The sequence below is a fragment of the Miniopterus natalensis genome, chromosome 4, assembly GCF_054644295.1.
Source record: "Miniopterus natalensis isolate mMinNat1 chromosome 4, mMinNat1.hap1, whole genome shotgun sequence".
Taxonomy (NCBI): domain Eukaryota; kingdom Metazoa; phylum Chordata; class Mammalia; order Chiroptera; family Miniopteridae; genus Miniopterus; species Miniopterus natalensis.
This window is the reverse complement of record NC_142084.1, coordinates 17,872,880-17,881,179: the sequence shown is the minus strand read 5'-3', so window position 1 is coordinate 17,881,179 and position 8,300 is coordinate 17,872,880.

The following is an 8,300-nucleotide window of genomic DNA, read 5'->3' as shown; positions in this document are numbered from 1 at the left end:
ACTTTGTCTTTCTTCGCCTTAGTTGGGTTCATTCAAGTATTTGGACCCAAAGTGTGCCAACCCGATTTTCCCGGGGATACTGAGGGGAACCAGATGACAGTCCCTACCTTCGTGGAGCTTTCAGTTTAGTTGGGCTTATGACTGTTTGTGCTTTTATACTTTTATGTAATCAAATAAGTGTAAATAAGTACTTAAGACTGCTGTGAGAGGGTAATGAAAGCGGGCCCAATTTTGGAATGAGACCCAAACGATGGGTAGGATTTTGGCAGGAGGGAGCATAACACAAAACAAAAATCCAGTGTGCTAGAGCAAAGTCAGGAATGGTGAGAGTGGCTTTAGAAGGAGGCAGGGGACAGATAGTGTATGGCCTTGAAAGCTAGGTTTAAGAATTTGGCCTCTTAAGAACAATGCACAGCTTAACAAAGAGTTTAGAGATGGGGAGGTGACATGAAGATATAGTTCTGTTTTTAAGGAGATAGATTTGCTTGAATTGGAAAGAGCAGAAGTTGGAAGCCTAGAGATCATTTTGGTTGCTGCAGTCATTCATGTGAGAGATAATTGTACCTTAGGTGAATGATATGTGGGGCTTAGCATGGATAGGACTGGATGATGGGTTAGATGTGGAGGAAGAGCAAGAATGGCTCCCAAGGTACTGATATAGTTTACATTTATTCAGATGGGAAAGATGAACAGGTTTTGGAAGATGATTGAAAATTTCACCTTGGGCCTATTTGAGATTGCTTATGAGACATGCGAGTGGTGATGTCAATACGGCAGTTGCATTCGTGTGGGCTTTGAGTCCTTTTTGCATGTTATTGTAACTTTGCCCACACCTTGGAGGTGGGGGTGTTACTCCCATTTCATAGATTGGGAAACTGAGCAAAGAAAGGTGAAAGGGACTTACTCAGAGTCACACAGCTAATTTATGGTTCCCAGACTCCATATTCAGTACATTTAATCATGCAGCAGCCCATTACCTATATTTCTACAGGGTGAGGACACAGACCTCCTGTAGAGCAAGTCTTTTCCCCGCCATCAAATGCATTTCCAGAATGGAATCTCTTCTTTAGTTTCCATTTTGTAATTTATGTTCCATTTTGTAATATGTTTATCCATTATATAATATTTATTGTACTTCTACTGTGGGCCATTCACTGTACTTAGTAATGGGCCTTCGTAAATAGTCAAACATTGCTCACTGACTAGGTGTTTACCATGTCCCTAGCTTTTCCCTGCTTATTTTTTAATTTTTTAAAAATATATCTTTATTGATTTCAGAGAGAGGAAGGGAGAGGGAGAGAGAGAGATAGAAACATCAATGATGAGATATCGAGGCCACAACCCCGGGCATGTGCCCTGACCGGGGATTGAACTGCGATCTCCTGGATCCTAGGTTGACGCTCAACTGCTGAGCAAAGCCTGGCAGGCTCCCTGCTTAGTTTTATGTTTATGTTTATGGTGTTGTTTCAGGTCTGTGTTTGATGATTTCACAGGCTTTGTAAAGGAGCTCTCAAGCTTCCTTTTCTGTGTGATTCATGCAGAAGCAAACATGGTGACATCCCAGATAGAATTGCTGTTTCTCAACATTTGAATCCTTCAAACTTGGTGATTACCAAGATATGCATCTTGTTTCTTAGAATAGTCTAGACACAGGCAGTTTAACTGTAGCCTCAAAAGCTTACTTGCCCAGTTGATGCAAATTTACCATCTCTGCATTTAGTGTTGGAAATCAGTGTGTTAGAGGCAAAGGCTGGTGTGGATCCCTAGCAGAAGAGATTTGGGAGGAATAGAACAAGGATGCAGTTTCCTTCAGCAAAGATGAACCTTTTTATTTTTATTATTTATTTTTTTAAAATTTATATATATATTATTGATTTCAGAGAGAGGAAGGGAGAGGGTGAGAGAGATAGAAACATCAATGATGAGAATCACTGATCTGTCGGCTGCCTCCTGCACGCCCCCTACTGGGGATTGAGGCTGAAACCCTGGCATGTGCCCTGACCGGGAGTTGAACTGTAACCTCCAGGTTCATGGGTTATGCTCAACCACCTAGCAACACCAGCCGGGCAAGACGAGCCTTTTTAAATGGGACCATGACCAGTATCCAGGAGAAAACTCCTGTGATATAAGGGTAACTTTTTCAAAATGCCATATGGCGAGAATAGAATATATAACCTCTCAAGGCACAGTCCTCTGAAAAATGAAGGATTTGCCCTTGATGATGTCGGAATTTCTTCCCTAGCTCTAATGTTAGGTAATAAACATAAATAGGTGTATAGGTGACATTCCTAGTCAGTGGGGGTGAGGAGAAAAGAGAGGGATGGATGATTTTGATGTTGAAAACACCAATCAATAGCAGCTTGAGAATACAGTGCTATTAGGTCGGTACAGAGATAGTTGGTTGCTAATATGGAGTCCAGTTTGAGTAGCCAAGATGAAAAAAAGGGAAGAGATGGTTGTGGGAAGGTTTGCTAAGGCCTATACCCTTTGATTCTCCTAGAGATTGATGGGGGTTGTTAATTTTTTTTTTTTAATCCTCACCCAAGGATATTTTTTCCATTGCTTTTCAGAGAGAGTGGAAGGGGAAGAGAGAAGTGAGAGAGAAACATTGATGTGAGAGAGACACATCGAACAGTTGCCTCCCACACATGCCCTGCCCAGGGCCAGGGATTGAGCCTGCAACCAAGGTATGTGTCCTTGACCAGAATCGAACCCGAGACCTTTCAGTCTGTGGGCAGTGCCCTAACTACTGGCTAGGGCTGATGGGGTTGTTAAGGAAAGACCCCTAGAGCTAGGCAGCTGAAGGGTTGCTCGCTGACTCTGCTCCTTACCTTGGGCAAGTCACTTCTTAAATCTTGCAGAATGTCAGTTTCCTTATCTGTAAAATGGGGATGCTGCCTATTTTGTGGGACTGTTGTTGGATTAAATAACTTGTGTAAAGTCCCTAGTATCATTTACAGCAAGCATATGTCATCAATGAATGTTTTCAGTTTCTCCTAGTTTGCTCTGTCCTCTAGGACCTGTGATTACTTACTTCATCATTCTGCAGAAAATAAAGTTGAGAGACTAAAGGTGGAGCAGATCTGAAGTACAGTTCCTTGGGATTTTTTTTGTTTATGGTGGAAAGAGAGCCAGTAAAATAGGTCTTTGGGATCTTTTTCTCTGCTTCAGTGGCTGCTGTGTTGTTAGAAATTTGGAATTTTTTAGAGTTGGAGTTTAAAATATTGGGTATTTTTAATACCCTAACTATATTAGTAGAATGAATGACTGACTTCTTAGTTATCTTTTTTATTTTATCCTCACTGGAGAATATTTTTTCCATTGCTTTTTCAGAGAGAGTGGAAGGGAAAGAGAAAGAGAGAGAAACATCTGTGTGAGAGAGACATATTGATTGGCTGCCCCCTCCCTCCCCGCACACATCCGGACGGGGGTGAGGATCGAAATGCAACCGGGGTAAGGTACCCTTGACTGGGAATCATACCTGCGACCCTCTGATGTGCTGGCCAGTGCTGTGATCACTGAGCTACACCAGCTAGGTCATTTCTTAGTTATCTTAATAGCGATGCATGCTCCGGCTGGGTGTGGCTCAGAGGTTGAGCATCAACCTAGGATCCAGGAGATCGCTGTTCGATTCCTGGTCAGGGCACATACCTGGGTTGCGGGCTCAGTTCCTAGTCAGGGATGTGCAAGAGGCAGCCGATCAATGACTCTCTCGTCACTGATGTTTCTCTCTCCCTCTCTCTTCCTCTGTCTGAAATCAATAAAGATATATTTAAAAAAAATAAAAATAGTGATGTGTGGGTTTTCACTGCCCTGGTCCATCAATCAAAGCATTCCATATAAAATTTTGTTAAAAGAATGTTTCTGTGCATAGAAAAATAAAAAGTAATTTGAAAAATCTCTGGATTAGACTACCTCTGAAGTGCTTACAACTTCATGAAGTAGATGGTCAGTAAAGGAATGTCTAGTCTGAAGTTCCTGGCTGTACTTAAGCATAATGAATTTGAGGAATGCAGTTCTGTAGATTCAATCCTTTTTTATTTGTTTTGTTAATCCTCACCTGAGGATATTTCTCCTGTTGATTCTTAGAGAGAGTGGAGGGGGGAGATATATTAATGTGAGAGAGAGACATCAATTGGTTGCTTCCTGCACCTGCCCCAACCCAGGTATATGCCCTTGACTGGGAATCAAACCCATGACCTACTCTAGCCAGTTTGGCTCAGTGGTTAAAGCGTCATGCGGCCAGCAGACTGAAGGGTCCCAGGTTTGATTCCGGCCAAGGGCAGGTACCTGGTTGCAGGCTCAATCTGTGGCCCCGGTTGGCAACCACCTGATGTCTCTCTCACCTAGATGTTTCTTGCCATCTCTCTCTCTTCCCTCCCCTTTTACTCTCTCTGAAAAGCAATGGAAAAAATATCTTTGGGTGAGGATTAAAAAAAACCCCACAAAAAACAAAACTCCCACAACCCTTCAGTGTGTGGGCTGATGCTCTAACCACTGAGACGCACGGGCCAGGGTGATTCTATCCTTAAATAAATAAATCATGCCCTGGCTAGCATGGCTCAGTTGGTTAGGCATTGTCCCGTGCACTGAAAGGTTGCCAGTTTGAGTCACGGTCAGGGCACAAACCTGGGTTGTGAGCTCGATCACCAGGATCATAGGTCAATGCTCAACTGCTGAGCCATGCCGGCAGGGCTAGTTTCCTTTTTTAAAAACCCTTGTTCGAGAGAGCCCTCACTAGCTGGAGTAGGTTTTCCCATAACATTAAAGAATAATTAGCAGAGTGAGATTGAGCCATGCCCTTGGACCACTGGGGGAAAAAGTGAGTTCCTGTTTTCAGTGGAGCCTTTTTGGACTCTTAGAGATACTCATAGAATACCTAGATATTAATCTTTTAGTTCAGTTCCATAAATATATTTGCACACCATTTTTCTGTTTAGCACTGGGATGAAAATGCTGAAAAGTTTTAGATGTGGTACAGTCCTTAAATTTACAGTCTTTTTTGAGGAAAAAAGGATGTAGGAAAGTTAAATACATGACAGTATAAAAGAAGTAGCTGTTCACAGGATTGAGGTAGAGATGAACAAGATGACCCTGAAACACCTTGTTATATCAGTAAGAAAGGAGATTTAACAGACGGCTAGAGTCTTTTTTTTTTTTTAATCGTGGTTTTATTACCCTGATAGACTTTTTTTATTGATGTATAATTAACATATAACTTTTTAGTTTCAAATGTACAACATAATGATTTGGTATTTGTATTTATTGTGAAATGATCATCACAAAAAGTCTAGTTAACATCTGTTACCTTGCATAGTGACCAAAATTTTTTTTCTTGAGAACTTTTAAGATCTATTCTCAGCAATTTTCAAATATGCAATACAGTATTGTTAACTATAGGTCATCGTGCTGTACATTACATCTCCAAGACTTTATAACTGAAGTTTGTACCTTTTGACCCCTTTTACTCATTTTGCCAGCCCCCACCACTTCCTACTTTCTCCCCCCTCCCTCCACCTCTGGCAACCACCTATTCTCAGAATCTGAGCTTTTTTTTTTTTAGATTTCACATATGGTTGAGATCATAAGGTATTTGTCTTTCTGTATGACTTATTTTACTTAGTATAATGCCCTAAAAAGTCCATCCATGTTATCATTAATGGCAAATTTTCATTCTTTTTTATGACTGAATAGTATTCCTGTGTGTGTGTGTGTGTGTATCTCACATTTTCTTTATCCATTCGTTCTCCAGTGGGCACTTCAATTGTTTTCATATCTAGGCTCTTGTAAATAATGCTGCAGTGAACACGGGGTGCATTTATCATTTTGAATTAGTGTTTTTGGGTTTTTTTTGGATAAATACCCAGAAGTAGAATTGCTAGATCATATGGTAGTTCTGTTTTTAATTTTTTATGTTATTTTATTGATTTTAGAGGGAGGAAGGGAGGAGAGAAACATCGTGATGAAAACCATTGATCAGCTGTCTCCTACATGCCCCCTACTGGGGACTGAGGCTGCAGCCTGGGCATGTACCCTGACCAGGAATTGAACTGGTGGACCATTTGGTGCATGGTATTATGCTCAACCAACTGAACCACACCGGCCAGGGCTATTTTTAATATTTTGAGGAACCTCCATTCTGTTTTCCTTAGAGGCTGCACCAAATTACATTCCCACCAATAGTGGGTAAGTTCCATTTTCTCCACATTCTTTTCAACACTTGTTATTTCTTATCATAACCATTCTCACAGGTGTGAGGTGGCATCCCATTGTGGTTTTTATTTGCATTTCCCTTACGATAGTTATTTGAGCACCTTTTCATGTACCTGTCGGCCATCTGTATGTCTTCTTTGGAAAAATGTCTATTCAGATCCTCTGCCCATTTTTGATTGGATTGTTTGTTGCTGAGTTATATGTATCCTTTATATATTTTGGATATTAACCCCATCAGATATATGATTTGCAAATGTTTTTTCTCATTCTGTAGGTTGCCTTATCATTTTGCTGATTTCCTTTGCTGTGCAGCTTTTTAGTTTGAGGTAGTCCCATTTGGTTTTTGCTTTTGTTGCCTCTGCTTTTGGTGTCAAATCCAAAAAATTATCACCAAGACCAACTCATTCTAAAGACAAGTACATCAAGAAGCCTTCCCCATATGAACTGTACCTCAGAGTAACTAGGTACTTATTATGAGGGGAAGTTTCTCACTATAAATTCCAACTAAAAAAATGAAGAAAATATAGACTAGTATACCTTTAATAAAGGTAGAGGTCTAGGTAATGATCACCAGTGGCTGCTAACCATCACAGTAAAGCCAACCGGAATTAAATACCTGCTGATGGAAGTACATGGCACCTGTTCTTGTAAAAAAACTGAACTTGAATCAGATCGAGCAGGGATGGAAGAACATGTTAAATGATATTATAGGAATGTAATCTGTGCAATGTGGAACGTAAGAGATTAAAGGCCCAGTGGCCTACTTCAAGTAAATTGCAAGGCAGGGGAAAAGAGGCAGAGAAACCTATACTTTGAGAGACTAAGGGGACATATCAACCAGCATAGGGTATGGCCTTTGTTTGGTTCCTGACTCTTTCACAGTTGAAAAAGTTATGAAACACTTGTGAAAATTAGAATATTCAAGTGTTTGCTATTAAGGAGTTAATATTTTTAGATGTGATCGTATTTTATAGAAAAATCCTTTTAGAAGTACCTAATAAAATGAGTAAAATTATGATTTCTGGAATTTGCTTCAAAATAATCCAAGGGAAGGTGGGGAAAATATAGTAAAAGTTATAAGAAATTTGTGAATTGAACATTAACAATTGAAAAATAAGAGTGTAAGAATTTGAGTGAAACAGCCAGTGTGGGCCAAGTGGGGAAGGCTTCATGGAAAAGGGTATTACCAAGAATGTTTAAGAAATGCAAAGGCAGGATTGAAGGGATGGCAAATGGCAAGGGAGACGGGGACCAGGAGGATATGACTTGAATTTAAGCCAGTTAGACCAGAAGGTAGATTGATTTCCCACTTATGAAATCTGTGTTTTTGTGTTTTTTTAAATGTTTTCCTTTTTAATTGATTTCAGAGTAAGGGAGAGGGAGATAGAAACATCAATGATGAGAATCACTGATTGACTGCCTCCTGCTCAGCCACCACTGGGGATTGAGCCTGCAACCGGGGCATGTGCCCTGACCAGGAATCAAACTGCGAACCAAGATTGCCTGGGTCACAGGTCGTTGCTCAACCTCTGAGCCATCCCAGCTGGGCAGGAAATCTATGGTTCTTAACCCTTTTTTTGGCCAGATTCCTTCAGTAAATCAATGGACCATTTTCCCAGAAAAATTAATATTGACCTTCTTGCATTTTATAATCAGTGGTTTAAGGACCTCCTGAAGTCATTCATGTAGACTGCCTTTCCCCCATCACTGTTGCCTTTTATCTCCACATTCTGGGGCAAGTGCTACTAGAAACCTGTTTAAGAGCCTGTGATTTAGGTAGAACATTTTATTTCCTTGTTTCCTGATTTCACTCAGAGTTGAAGCTTGTAATTATTAAAGGCTGGTGTTATAATTAAAATTAAGCCACCCTCACAGATTACTTATTAAAGGATTCTTTGTAATGAAGAAGTGTGGAGCAAAGCATAGAACTGACATCTTATTCTTAGTAATTGATGCATTGACAGACACATGCTTAGCCCTGGCTGGGGTGGATCAGTTGGTTGGAGCGTCATCCCACGCACCAAAAGGTTGCAGGTCTGATTCCTGGTCAGGACACATACCTAGGTTGCTGGTTTGATCCCCAGTCA